The following is a 15,565-nucleotide window of genomic DNA, read 5'->3' as shown; positions in this document are numbered from 1 at the left end:
TAGCTCAGTGGTGAAGTTATCTCCGAGGTTCACCATTCAGCCTGGGAGTGGACAGCCCCATAAAACCAAATGAGACTAACGAGGTACAGTAGTCCAGTGACGAGGGCCAGAAGGCAGAAGGGGACAAGGAAGCTGGTGATAGGGAACCCAAGGTTGAGTAAGGATAGTGTTGATGTGCTGTGAGGTTGTTAACCATTGACATAGGGCAACATGTGTACTGTTAAATGAGAAACTGTTTTGTTCTGTGAGCCTTCATCTAAAGTGAGAACAGCGGCACAACTGGAAGAGCTTAGTCGATGTCACTGAACTGTGCGTGTAGAAATTTTTGAAATGGTGTATCTTTGGCTATGTATATTTTCACCAAAAATAAAAGGTCGAGAAGGGAGAGGGTTGACATGTTGTGGAGTTATTAACCAATATTATAAAACAATATGTGTACTACTGTTTCATGAGAAACTACTTGTTCTGTAAGCCTTCACTTGAAGTACAATTTAAAAAAAAAAAACGGGACTAATGAGGAACAGCAGTCCAGGGACAAGGGCTAGAAGGCAGATGGGGACAGGAAAGCTGGTGATAGGGAACCCAAGGTTGAGTAAGGACAGTGTTGATGTGTAGTGAGGTTGTTAACCACTGCTATAGGGCAACGTGTGTACTGTTTAATGAGAAACTATTTTGTTCTGTAAACATTCATCTAAAGTGAGAATAGCAGCACTACTGGAAGAGCTTAGTCAATGTCACTGAACTGTGCACGTAGAAATTTTTAAAAGGTGTATCTTTGGCTACGTATATTTTCACCAAAAAAAAAAAAAGGTCACGAAGGGAGAGGGTTGACACATCGTGGGGTTGTTAACCAATGTCATAAAACAATATGTGTACTACTATTTAATGAGAAACTGTTCTGTAAACCTTCACCTGAAGTACAATAAAAAAAAGAAAAAAAAAATACAGACACAATAAATCTTAAAAATTGAATACAATTATAGTGGGTGGGAATAGGGGAAGTGAAATGGGGATAGCAGTGAAAAGTCTAAGCATACATTTTATAGAGTAATACAACTGTACATGTTCTTCTTAAAAATAACATTTTATTTAAGTGAATGAAAAAAGTTATAATATTGAAAAAAAACAATTTAAAGCAAAAAAAAAATTTATACACATATTGTTTTGTGACATTAGTTGCAGTCCCCACAATGTGACAGCACACTCCCCCTTTCCACCCTGGGTTCCCTGTGTCCATTCAACTAGTTCCTGTCCCTTCCTGCCTTCTCATCCTGCCTCTGGACAGGAGCTGCTCATTTGGTCTCGTGTGTCTGACTGAACTAAGAAGCACACTCCTCGTGTATTATTTTTTGTTTTATAGTCCTGTCTAATCTTTGTCTGAAGAGTGGGCTTTGGGAATGGTTTCAGTTTTGGGTTAACACAGCATCCGAGGGCCATAGTTTCAGTGGATCCTCCAGTCTCTGTCAGACCACTAAGTCTGGTCTTTTTACGTGAATTTGAGTTCTGCTCCAAACTTATCCCCTGCTCCAGCCAGGACTCTCTGTTGTGTTCCCTGTCAGGGCAGTCATTGGTTGTAGCTGGACACCACCTAGTTCTTCTGGTTTCAGGCTGGTGCAGTCTCTGGTTCATGTGGTCCTTTAGTCTCTTGGAAGGAATAGTTTTAATATGTTAATGTCGTATATTACTTGTTTGTATACTAAATGTCGAAACTGCAAGTTGTATAATGTCTTACACGTGGTAACCACTAAGAAATCTCCTAGAAAAAATACACAGAAGAAAGAAATCAAAATGGCTAATCATAAAAAAGCAGGCAAACACATACAAAAAAAAAAAAAAAACAGAAAAATGAGAATAAAAAGACAAAGAAGATATGACACTCAAAAAAAAACAGAAAAATGAGTGAAGTAGACAATTTGTTTTCAGTAATAACCTTAAATGTAAATGGTCTAAACTCCCCATGCAAAAGGCAGAGAGTGACAAAATGGATAAAAAAGCATGACCCATCCTTTAGCTGCCTACAAAAAACACACCTTAGACATAGGACATAAGCAGACTGAAACTAAAAGGATGGAAATAATATTCCCTGCAACCAGTAACCGAAAAACAGCAGGGGTAGCCATACTTATATCAAATAAAATAGACTTTAAATCAAAATCTATTACAAGCGATAAAGAAGGACATTGTTGTTGTTAGGTGTTGTCAAGTCCATTCCAACTCATAGTCACCCTATGTACAACAGAACGAATCACTGCCCAATCCTGCACCATTCTCACAATTGTTGTTATGCCTGAGCCCATAGTTGCAGTTACTATGTCAATCCACCTTGTAGAAGGTCTTCCTCTTTTTCACAGACCCTTTACTTTACCAAGCATGATGTCCTTCTCTAGAGACTGGTCCCTCCTGATAACATGTCCAAAGTACGTGAGACGAAGTTTTACCACCCTTGCTTCTAAGGAGCATTCTCGATGTACTTCTTCCAAGACAGATTTGTTCTTTCTTCTGGCAGTCCATGGTATAGTCAATATTCTTCGCTAACAAGGACATTATATAATAATAAAAAGGTCAATCCATCAAGAAGACATGTCATAAATATATATGCATGTAACTAACATGAATGCTCCAAAATACATGAAACAGATACTGACTAATATGAAAAAGGAGAAATAGACAACTCCATAATAATAGTTGGGGACTTCAACACACCACTTTCAATTCTAGACAGAACATCTAAAAAAAGATCACTAAAGACATTGAGGACTTAAATAAACCCAGAAGCCAATAGGACCTAACAGACATATATAGAACACCCCACCCATCCATCATCAGAATAATATACGTTTTTCTCAGCACACATGGCTCATTTTCCCAAATAGACCATATGCTGAGACACAAGTCTCAACAAATTTAAAAAGGTGGTAATCACACAAAGCATCTTCTCTGACCATAATGATATGAAGCTAGAAATCAATGTAAATCAAAAATAAGAAAGAAAAATTACATGAAAACTAAATAACACACTTCTTAAAGACTACTGGGTCATAGAAGAAATCAAAAGTGAAATTTAAAAAATACTCAGACTCAAACAAAAATGAAAACACAATATATTAAATCTTTGGGACACAGCAAAAGAAGTACTCAGAGGGAAATTCAAAGCAATAAATGCCTAAATTAAAAAAGAAAAAAAGATCCAAAATCAATAGCTTAAACCGATAGCTTGAACAAATCGAAAGGAAGAGCAAAAGCTACCAGAAGAAAGGAAATAACAAAGATCAGAGCAGAAATCAAAGAAACAGAAAACAGAAAAACAACAAATTCAAGAAAATCAGAAGTTGGTTTTTTGACAAGATCAGTAAAATAGCAAACCACTGGCTAGACTGACAAAAGAAAAAAACAAGAGGAGGTAAATAACCAAAATAAGAAATGAAACTTGAGATACAACAACAGATCAACTGAGATAAATAGGATCATAACAGAATGGTATGAAAAAGTACTCCAACAAATCTGAAAACCTAGATGAAATGGACAAATTCCTAGAGACACAGTACCTACCCAAACTAACACAGGGGTAGAAAATCTAAATAGACCCATTACAAAAGAAGAGATTGAAGATGTCATCAAAAAAATGTCAACAACAACAAAAGCCCAGGACCAGATGGCTTCACTGGAGAGATTTACCAAACATTCAGAGAAGAACTGACACCAATTCTACTCAAACTCTTCAGAAACGCAGAAGAGAAAAGAATATTCCTTAACTCATTCTATGAAGCCAACATCACCCTGATAACAAATCAGGCAAAGATACCACACAAAAAAAGAAAATTACAAATATCCCTCATGAATATAGATGAAAAATTTTCAAAAAATGCTAGCCAACAGAATTCCAAACCATATCAAAAAAAATCATATGCTACAATCAAGTGAGATTAATACCAGGATTGCAAGAGTGGTTCAACATTAGAAAATCAATCAGTGCAATTCACCGCATAAATAAAACAATGGAAAAGAACCATATGATCGTATCAACTGATGCAGCAAATGCATTTGATAAAACCCAACACACCCTTTCCTGATAAAAACTCTCAGCAAAATAGGAATAGAAGGGAAATTTCTCAACATAATTAAGCACATATATGCAAAACTAACAGCCAACATTATTCTCAATGGAGAAAAACTGAGAGACTTCCCCTTGAGAATGAGAATGAGACAAACATGCCCATTATCACCACTCTTATTCAACATTGTACTGGAAGTCCTAGCCAGAACAATAAAGGAAGAAAGAGAAATAAAAGGTATCCAAATCAGAAAAGTAGTAGTAAAACTATCACTATTCACAGATGACATGATCCTTTACACAGAAAACCCTAAAGATTCTACCAAAAAAACTACTTGAATTAATAGAAGAATTTAGCCACATTGCAGGGTACAAGATCAACACATAAAAATCAATTAGGTTCCTTTACACTAACAAGGAGTATTTCGAAAAGGAAATCAAAACAGTATCATTTACAATAGCCCCTCAAATGATCAAATACCTAGGAATTAACCTAACCAGGTACAGAAAAGACTTATACAATGAAAATTATAAACTACTACTACAAGAGACTAAAAAAGACCTACATCAATGAAAGGACATTCCATGCTTATGGATTCAAAAACTTAATACAGTGAAAATGTCAATAACTACTGTGATGATGGAAACCCTGGTGGTGTAGTGGTTAAGTGCTACGGCTGCTAACCAAAAGGTCAGTTCGAATCCACCAGGTGCTCCTTGGAAACTCTAAGGGGCAGTTCTACTCTGTCCTATAGTGTCGCTATAAGTCGGAACTGACTTGCTAGCAACAGGTTTGTTTTTTTGTTTTACTGTGATGATTAAGGTTGTGTGTCAACTTGGCTGGGCCATGATTCTCAGTGGTTTGGCAGTTATGTAATGATGTAGTTGGCAGTTGTGTAATGATGCAATTTGGCAGTTACGTAATGATGTAGTTATTCTCCATTTTGTGATATAATGTAATCACTTTCATGATGGGATCTGATGTGATCAATCAGTTTTAAGGGCAGTTTCCTCAGGGGTGTGGCCTTCATCCAGTCTATATGGACGTTCTGGCAAAGCTCACTGGCATTTGCCTACTCCGGATCCTGCATCCACTCGTCATCATTTGACTTCTGGTTCCTGGGACCTGAGCCAGCAGTCTGCCGTCTGACCTGCTGATCTTGGGTTCATCAGCCTCTGTAGCTATGTGAGTCAGGAGAAGCCTCCAGCCTGATGCCTAACCCATGGATTTGGGACTTGCCATACTCTACAACCATGTGAGCCATTTCCTTGAGATAAATCTCTCTAAGTGTATACATACATGCATATGTATATAAACTACATACATAAATACAAACACATGTATAACTACATACATATATAAGTATAAACACATATATACACACATATATATGCACACGCACACATATACACTTCACTGGTTTTGCTTCTCTAGAGAACTCAGCCTAAGACAACTACTTAAAGCAATCCCAATACAAATCCCAACAACTTTCTTTACCGAAATGGAAAAACTAATGACCAACTTTACGTGAAAGGAAAGAGACCCTGAATAGCCAAACCAATACTGAAGAACAACAACAAAGTAGGAGGCCTCACACTCTCTGATATCAAAACATACTATACAGTCACTGTAATCAAAACAGCCTGGTATTGGTTCGACAGACACATAGACCAGTGGAACAGAACTGGGAACCGAGAAATAAATCCACTTATGGACAACTGATTTTTGACAAGGGGTCAAAGTCCATTCAATTGGGAAGAAACAGTCTCTTTAATAAATGGTACTCGCAAAACTGGATATTCACTTGCAGAAAAATGAAAGAGGTCCCATACCTCACACCATACACAAAAACGAACTCAAAATGGATCAAAGACCTAAATGGTAAACCGAAAACTATAAAGTTCCTGAAGAAAATGTAAGGAGAAAGTTATGGGCCCTGATTTTTTATAAAAGTAGGATAACAAACATAACTACAAATACACAAACAGCAGAAGACAAATTAGATAAATGGGACCTCATATAAATTTAAAAATTATGCTCATCAGAAGGCTTTATCAGAAGAGTAAAAAGACAACCTACAGACTAGGAAAAAAATCTTCATAAATGACATATATGATAAGGGTCTAATCTCAAAAACTTATAGAAAACTTCAACAACTCAACAACAAAAACCCAGTTATAAAATGGGCAAAGGACATGAACAGAAACGTCACCAACAGAGGACATTCATGCAGCCAACAAACACATGAAAAGATGCTCATAATCATCATCCGTTAGAGAGATGCAAATCAAAACTACAAGATACCATTTCACCCCAGCTAAAATGGCACTGGTTAAAAAAAAAAAAAAAAGCCGGTAACAACAAACGTTGGTGAGGGTGTGGTGAGATTGGAACCCTTATCCGTTGCTGGTGGGGCTGTCAAATGGTACAAGCAGTATGAAAAATGGTATGGTACTTCCTCAAAAAACTAGAAATAGAAATACTTTATGATCCAGCCATCCCACTCCTAGGTAAACACCCTAGAGATCTAATAAAAGAAACATGGACAGGCATGTACACCTTTGTTTACTGCAGCGTTATTTACAATAGCCAAAAAAAAAAAAAGGAAACAACCTAAGTGTACATCAATGAATGAATGGATAAGCAAAATGTGGTACATACATACAACGGAATACTATGCAACCATAAGGAACAATGATGAGTTCGTGAAACATACTATAATAAGGATAGACTGGAGAACATAATGCTAAGTGAAATAAGTCAGCCACATAAGGACAAATATCGTACGATCCTACTTTTATAAGACAAGATATATAGAGAGAGACCAATGTTCACTGGTGGTTACCAGAGGGGGAGGGGGAACCGTGTTCTAGATCGTAGATACCTGTTATTTCTGGTGATGGGAAAAGTAGCACCGAATGTGGGTGTAGTGAGCAAAGCCAGATGAAAGCGAACAATGTCACTAAGAAGTGCTCAAGAAAAAGGGATGTTTGTACTTAAGAATTTTGTATACATAATTTGGCAACAACACCAACAATGCCCCAAAAAATGAGTGTATGGTCACATATGTATGTGTAAAGGCATACAGGAATACGGGTAGGTACAGGTGTATACACGTGTATACAAATATAAGTATCTATGTGTACGTGTAAGTACAGATATGTGTATGTAAACATATATATTCATAGAAGACACGATTACAGATACTTCTCAGACATAACCAAACACCTTGCGAAATTGGTTTTCTAGGTTTGAAGGCTTATGATTTTAGTCTCATGGGACAAATCACAAATCAGTCAACTGGCATAATATAGTTCAAAAAGTTGATGTTCTGCATCCTAGTGAGGTGAATAGCGTCTGTGGTCTTAAAAGCCTGTGAGCAGCCATCTAAGATACAACTATTGGTCTCTATTCATCAGGAGCAAAAGAGAAATAAGGAAACTAAAGTCTCTGAGAAGAAACTACTAGTCTACAGGGCTAATGGCCTACCAGAGCACGGCCTCATCTACCTGAGACCAGAAGAACTAGATGGTGCCCAGCTAACACTACTGACCATTCTGATCTGGGCCAAAATAGATGAACCCTCATAGAAGGGGAGAAAAACACAAAACAAAACTCAAATTCTTAAAAAGTCCAGACTTGCTGGACCAGTTGAGGCCAGAAGACTCCCTAAGATATCCCTCTGAGATATCCTTTAAACTTTGAACCAAAACAATCCCCTCAGATCACCTTTTAGCAAAATAACAGAGTGGCACACAAAATAAAGTCTATTACCCATAAGTACGGTGCTCTACTAAAAAACAATCTATATGAGACCAAAAAGTCAACAATTACCCTAAAGCAAAGATGAGAAGGGGGCAGGGAAACTAGAGTACTGGAAATGGAACAAAACACGACACAGTTAAAGAAAATGTTGACACACTGTGAAAAATGTAACTAACATCACTGAACGGTTTGTGTGAAAATTCTCAAAATGGGAACTTAATTTAATGTATAAAATTTCACCAAAAACTCAATAAAATATTATTTTTGAAGCTGGTGATGGGGAACCCAAGGTTGAGAAGGGACAGTGTTGACATGTCGTGGGGTTGTTAACCATTGTCATAAGGCAATATGTGTACTGTTTAATGAGAAACTATATGTTCTGTAAACCCTCGTCTAAGGTACCAAAAACAAAAAAAAAAACAAAAAAAACCAAAAGAGTTATCTATGTGAGATCAAATTGACAACAGCAACTCAAAACGTTTGATGGGAAGCCTAAGGGGCAGTACTTGAAGATAACAGTGATGGAATAATTTAGAAAAGGATAGTGAGAATAGCAGCACAACTGGAAGAATGTAATTGATGTCACTGAATTGTACATGTAGAAATTTCCGAAACGGTATATCTCTGGCTATGTAAATTTTCACCAAAAAAAAAAAAGGTCCTCCAAGGTAGAGAAGGGAGAGTGTTGACATGTCCGTGGGGTTGTTAACCAATTCTATAAAACAATACGTGTACTGACTGTTTAATGAGAAACTATTCGTTCTGTAAACCTTCACCTAAAGTACAATAAAAAAATCTATATTATTTTTGGAAAAACTGCATTGATATCTAAAAACCAGGCTAAGAAAATACCTCGAAGTTTACCAATTCAAGGGCTTAAGAAGTTCAAGTATAAGATTTACAATAAAATTTTCATTCCGCCAATAAGATCATCACACATAAAAGTATTGCTACTGTTTTACAAATTATTCCTCAGTAACTTGTTAAAGAAGAGTGTAATTTTCAAAATGAATTCTCTGAACAACGGTCGGGGGGGATATTACAAATCTATACTTTCTGCACCATTTTTTTCTGTAAAACTAAAACCGCTCTAAAAAAAGTACAGGCTATTAAAAAAAAAAAAAGAATTATCTAAAAATGCAAAAAGCTGCCCTATCCTAGAGTCTCATCGGCCCCATTAATTCCTACACATAGGAATGAATGCATCTTCTAAAGACGTTCTGAGTTCTGGTTTGTCAGAATCAGAAGATGCTATCAGGAAATACTTTTTTAAAGCAATAAAGTGGTAACAGCTGACTAAAACTTTATCCATGGAGAGGAGCAGAGATGTGAGCTTTTTTTTTTTTTTTAAGTGATAAAAATAAAACACTGACACACAAACCAACGGTCTGCTGGCAGCACCGTTCTCAAAAGAAAATTCAAGCTCCGAAAACCTGAAGCTTTTCCCTGAAGCCAGAGCAGACTCCGGAGGGCTCGTCCATGAGGTGACCCCACAGTGACAGGATCTGCAGCCCCCGGCCCGCACCCCCGCGCCGCGCTGCCCGGCCAAGCCTACGGGAGCTGCGGGGCGAGGCGGGGCGAGGCTAGGCGAGGGCCGTGTTGGCCGGTACTCACCGCGTTCACCGGCTCTGAGGCACCGCGGCCACCGCGCCCGCCCCTTCCTGGGCCGCGGGCACACCCTGCCGGCGCCACTGCCGTCGCAGCCTCAGCTGCCTAGACTCCGCGAGCACCGCCAAGTCGACAACTGCCACTTCCGGCGCGCACGAGGAAACGAGACCGCCGCCGAGCCGCGCGCCCGCCCCGCCTGTCTACGCCCCGCCCACGCCTCGCTCGGCTCACGCCCTTTCTCCCCGCCCCGTCCGCCTGGGCCACGCCCACCTCACGCCTCCTGCGCCCACGCCCCGCCCCGCGCCCCGCCGGCTGTCAGTACCAGGGAGAAAGAAAGGGAGTTCCAGCCGGCGTACAGGCATCCCTGGTGGTGCAGTGGTTAGGAGCTCGGCTACCGACCCGAAGGTCGGTGGTTCTTAAGCCTACTACCTGCTCTTTGGAAACATATAGGGTAGTTCTAATCTGTCTGGTAGGGTCGTATTAGTCGTTTTTTCTTTTCTTTTTTTTTGGTAAGTAGCATATAGTAGTGATGAATCTATTATCTGTTGAAAATGTGTGTGTGTGTGTGTGCACTTAAACCTTTGTGTGATTCCTAAAAGGATGTGTGGAGACTGAATGGCCGGAGGCCAGCAGATGTCGGAGGCAGGACTCTGATCCCCCCTGCACCTTGCCGGGAGTGACTAGAGAGAACGGGAGCACCTCCCTGCCCACGTGCACGCCAAAATAAGCCTAGGAGACGTGAGGGGCTGCGTTGGCACTGGGCTACGGAGTGACCAGCCTCGAGAGGTCGGTCAAGTCTCCTCAGCCATGCCGGCTGCACGGTGATGCCCGGGTAGGGCGCCGGGAGAGGCCAACCAAAAACCAAACCCATTGCCACTTGGTTGCGACTCACAGCTTCAGAGTAGAACTGCCCCATAAGGTTTCCACAGAGTGGCTGCTGGATTTGAACCGCGGACCTTTTGCTTAGCAGCCATAGCTCTTAACCATTGCACAACCAGGGCTTCATTTCTTTGGATCTAAGTTTTCTCACCCTTGAATGGCGGAGTTGAGGTAGATATTCTGGGAAATTGCTTGGAGATCTGACATTGTATGATTTTAATGAGTGGCGAAAAAAGAAAAACATCCTCTCTGACACCCCCCCCCCAATTTAACTGCTTGTTCCAGGGCTATCCCCAAAGCCCTGACCCAGGTGAGCCACCTCTCGCCCTCCAGGTGCCCCGCAGCCCAAGGCGGGACCTGTCTAGGCGGAGCTCAGCAGTGCTAAGAACCAGCGCTCCCGGGCCTGGTGGCCTGCTTCAGCCCAGGTCTGCTCTCCTTCCCGGCTTCTCCACAGGCTCTCTGGACTTAGACTCTCAAGCCTGTTTCCTCAGCTGTGTTCTGGGAACAGTAACAATACTATGTGCTTCCTAAGGCGGTTGTGAGGTTGCAGCTTTGTATTTGAAGGTTTGGTGCTGTGCCTGGCAGGTGACAAGCAGCCTGGAGCTTGTTATCGTCACTAAATATTAGCCTTAGTTACAATCAAAGGCTGGGGTGACTGTGGTGCAACCTGTAGAAGGGGCATTCCAGGACAGGACTTGTTACTAATGACAGTTGTCTTCACTGGCTGACGGCTGGTCGGCACAATTCTACACGGACAGGCATCAGGTTGCCGCGTTGTTGTTAGTTACTGTAGAGTCGATTTCTACTCGTGCTAACCCTGTGTGTGCAGAGTAGGACTGCTCCGTATGGTTTTCAAGGCTGTGACCTTTCGGAAACAGATCACCAGGCCTGTCTTCCGAGGCACCTCTGCATGGGTTTGAACCACCAACCTTTCAGTTAATAGTCAAGTGTGTTTTCTCCTCTGGTATGTTCTGTGGGAGATCCCATAAGCTGAAAGGGTCTGGGCAGCCTACTTCGAAGCCAGGTTTGCTGCATTTCCACTGTCTCTTCCCATCCTCAAGGTCTCACTCCTCACCTAGTGTCATTTCAAAGCAACTGTAAATATTTATAGTTCCGACACCCCTCCCTCCCAACCTGGCCCAAGAGTGGGGAACTCATCTAATAATAGATTTCACTGGTCTGTGAGCTCCTGAAGATTAGGACTATGTCTTTTTCATTTCCCAGTATTTGGCACATAGTAAGTGTTTGACGGAGCCCTGGTGGTGCAGCGGTTAAATGCTTGGCTGCTAACCGAAAGGTTGGCAGTTCGAACCCACCAGCTGCTCCATCGGAGAAAAATGTGGCAGTCTACTTCTGTAAAGATGTACAGCATTGGAAACCCTATGGGGCAGTTCTGTTCTGTCCTATAAGGCCGCTATGAGTCAGGATCAACTCAACAACAACGGGTTTGGTTTGGGGTTTAAGTATTTAACAGCAACTAACAACAAGAAGTGTTCAATGAAAACGAATTGAATTGATTAAAGTAAGAATGTGCAAGCAACCTTCCTTTGCCCAGCCAGAGTCTGTCACCTGACCAGCTCTTGAGCAGATGACATGCCTGATTAAATTTACTGCTTGTCATAATTAAACTTTCCATCTGATTGGGTAGATCTGTTCCCAACTGGAGATTAGTCTGTGTGAGTCTGGTTAGTGTAAATCAGTTCTCTGGTGTCTGAACCCGCCATGGATTGTTTATACTGCAAGTCTGAGGATCCAACTTCGGAGCATGTCATGGATTGAATTGTGTCCCCAAAAATATGTGTATCAATTTGGCTAGGCCATGATTCCCAGTTTTGTGTGATTGTGCACCATTTTGTCATCTGATGTGATTTTCCTGTGTTGTAAATCCTACTCTATGATGTTAATGAGGTGGGATGGGCGGCAGCGATGTTAATGAGGCAGGACTCAATCTACAAGATTGGATTGTGTCTTGAGCCAATCTCTTTTAAAATATAAGAGAAGCAAGCAGAGAGACAGGAGGACCTCATACACCAAGAAAGCAGAGCTGGGAGCAGAGCGTGTCCTTTGGACCCAGAGTTCCTGTGCAGAGAAGCTCCTAGTCCAGGGGAAGATTGATGAGAAGGATCTTCCTCCAGAACCGACAGAGAGAGAAAGCCTTCCCCTGCAGCTAATGCCCCGAATTTGGACTTCTAGCCTACTAGACTGTGAGAAAATAAATTTGTTTGTTAAAGCCATCCACTGGTGGTATTTCTGTTATAGCAGCACTAGATGACTAAGACAGGGCTTGAATGAAAGGTGAATTATTCTCTCTTAGGAGAATTAGAGTGGGGAAACTCTGGCAAATAGTTCAGGGCATAGAACTGGTCAATTAAAGAGAATAAAACAAAAGTTTTTTTTAAAGTACTTATAAGGCGTTCCTATAAGTAAATATAAATGGCAGATCACTGAACTGACGCCTTTGAATTGTGGTGTTGGCAAAGAATATTGAATATACCATGGACTGCTGAAAGAACAAACAAATCTGTGTTGGAAGAAGTACAGCCAGAATGCTCCTTAGAAGCAAGGATGGGGAGACTTCATCTCATATACTTTGGACATGTTATCAGGAGGGACCAGTCCCTGGAGAATGACATCATGCTTGGCAGAGGGTCAGCAAAAAAGAGGAAGACCCTCAACGAGATGGATTGACACAGTGGCTGCAACAATGGCCTCAAACATAGCAACGATTGTGAGGATGGCACAGGGCTGGGCGGTGTTTCATTCTGTTGTACATGGGGTCACTATGAGTTGGAACCGACTGTACGGCACCTAACAGCAACAACAACTAAACGGTCATGGAATCATGTCACCACATTGGAAACTTTGAAGTTCTAAATCTAAGTCTATCAGCTATTCCTTATTGAAAATGCTGTAATTCTGGCCTATACCTACCTCCTGCTGTTGCTCATTAGGAAGTCTACAAAATGCAGGCGCATCTAGACCTTGTCCTCTAGCATCATGTCCAGTAACAGCAAATGCTTAGGCTGCTCTCTCCTTCTGCTGTCATTGGACACTATAAGTTGGACAGGACTGTCTGCTCCATAAGAGCAGGGACATGGTCTCTCCTGTTCTCTCTGGCATTCCCTGGGCCATGCACTGTACCTGACCCCTTTTGGTGCTCCCTGTGCATCCACTCAATATGTGAATGAATGAGTGCTGGTAAACCCTATAGCACTAACTTTCACAGAGTGGAAGCCAAAGGGAGAGCAGAGATAAATCTGTATCTCTACTCAACCAAATACGAAACAGCCCGACTTCCTAACATGTTGCAGGACATAATGGAAGCACTGCCCTGTATGTTAAACATCCTCTTCTTTCTTTGTCTTCCTTAGCTAGCCCTGCAAACACTGAGTTTCCTTTTTCCTTTATAGCATTTGCGTTTCTCTCCGTATCCTACTTCTTCCTTACTGCTCATACCTTGCGGACATCGTCTTGGCATGTTCAGAGCATGCATCTGGCAGTATTCCAACACACTCCTTGTTTTAGCCCTCTTAATCCTCCTAATAGCCCTATCAGGTAGGTTATGACCCTCGGTTTACAGGTAAGAAAACGGAAACTCAGAAAGGAAACTTCCAGGGGCTTTTCCAGGACAGGATCTAGCATGAAATCGAAGCAGCAGGGTTCATTGTCATGTTTTTCTAAACTGCTGTTTGAATCCTCCATTAGAACTGTTGTTTTTATAAAGTAATTGAGGTCCTCCCATCAGTGGATTTAAGTTGTTCGCTTTTTTATTATTTTTTAATAGCAAGTCAAACACTAAATATATGTAATTTGAATTTAGAGAGAATAATGTACAGTGCATATGCTGTGACAGGTAATGGATGATATACTAGGGATCATACAACCAAGTAGTTCCTTTGGAGAAAATTCGAAAGTACAACTGTGGTGTGTATAATATCAAAAGAATATAATTAAAAAACAAACAAAACATTAACTATTTTTCGCCCAACAACCTCCAGTCAGGGTATAGTGGAAGCCTTCTTTTTTTTCCAACATAAAGCTTTCCCACTCCCCTGCCTGCCTTTGGTCTCTGCCAAATGCATGGGATGGTACCCAGCCCTTGGGTAGTGTTCATTTATTTCCAGCTTTCCTGGAGGTACCACCAAGACACAGTCTGCACTGCCCATCGCTGCAGACCCCAGCCTTCAACCAGGTGCAGTACGTGAAGGGGCTCCTCTGCCTTATTGTTTGAAGCTTGTTGAGACCACAACGATGTGGTAAGTTAGCACGGGGTCTGAACTCCGCTCTTTTTTGCATTGAGCTACTGGGCTGTTTTCTCAGTTTGGTGCCTGCAGTTTTTATTGGTTTCCATTTGTTTACCATCAATGGTAGAATCAGGCCATTCCTTTTCATTCCTTTTTGCTCTCTTCTGTGTTTCTGTTTTGTGTTGTGCTGTCTAAAAGTGCTATTTGCCATAAGAAGGAGAATCACAGGGTAGGACACAGGACTAAGCCATATTCAAGCCAGCCTCACAGATCAGTGAGTTTGCAGTTCCCATCAGACTGGCATCCACCTGGACAACTTTCCTGTGGGTCACCAATAAAACCAGATGAGGTTCTCCTCCATCTCGATTTTTTGTCCTGAGGGCTTGGCTTTAATCCAGAGGGAGTGTTTTCTCTGGTTTTCCACCTGCTGGGTACAGCAGATTGCTGGGCAGTGTTCAGAGGGGCCTAACCATAAGGTTGGGGACCTGAGAGAGGAGATGCATATGCACTGCATTTCTACTGAGCATTGCCAGCTTTCCGGGGTCATCTAAGTCCCAATCCTCTCCTCTTCCAGGAAAAAACAAACAAAACAAAACAAAAGCAAACAAACAAAAACTGTTCTTATATGTACTCTCATTACAATCCTATTCTTGGTCCTCTCTAAATGGCATAATTTCACCAAGAATAATTTATGTCTTCAGTGGTCACTCTGGGAGACATTTGACTTGAACAAAATTGTTCATTTGAGAGGTGCCTTAGAAAAGAAAGGGAATAAGATTTCTCATACTTAATGGGTAGCATTTTGATTAGTGTTCAGAAGCCTACAAATGAAATTCTGGTTCAAAAATTGCTTCACTAAAAGATTCTTTGAATAAAACTAATGTGCAATTTGACAAACAAGCAACAACAAACTAGCAAATCCTCATTTCCCTAGTAGATCCTCCCACTCCTTGTCCTCCAGTCACTTCCCTATATCTAGCTCTCCCTTTCCCCCTTATCCTTCTCATTTCTCTCCTG

The 15,565-nt window shown here is 41.2% G+C and overlaps 1 protein-coding gene across 2 annotated transcripts in view; it reads right to left on the bottom strand.

The window, feature by feature from the left end:
* The window catches only part of CSGALNACT2 (chondroitin sulfate N-acetylgalactosaminyltransferase 2), a 94,535-nt gene extending 84,960 nt beyond the window's left edge, over positions 1–9,575 (bottom strand). The window contains exon 1 of one of the 2 annotated variants that reach the window (XM_023724857.1): positions 9,432–9,575. The gene's annotated coding sequence lies outside the window, so the exon portion shown is untranslated. The remainder of the gene's footprint in view (positions 1–9,431) is intronic. The other variant, XM_023724858.1, reaches the window with a different exon arrangement.
* Between the last annotated feature and the right edge of the window lie 5,990 nt (positions 9,576–15,565).

This window comes from Trichechus manatus, unplaced genomic scaffold (assembly GCF_000243295.1).
Source record: "Trichechus manatus latirostris isolate Lorelei unplaced genomic scaffold, TriManLat1.0 scaffold00265, whole genome shotgun sequence".
NCBI classification, from domain to species: Eukaryota; Metazoa; Chordata; class Mammalia; order Sirenia; family Trichechidae; genus Trichechus; species Trichechus manatus.
Note: the sequence above shows the minus strand (reverse complement) of the source record. Positions and strands in the feature narration are given on the sequence as shown.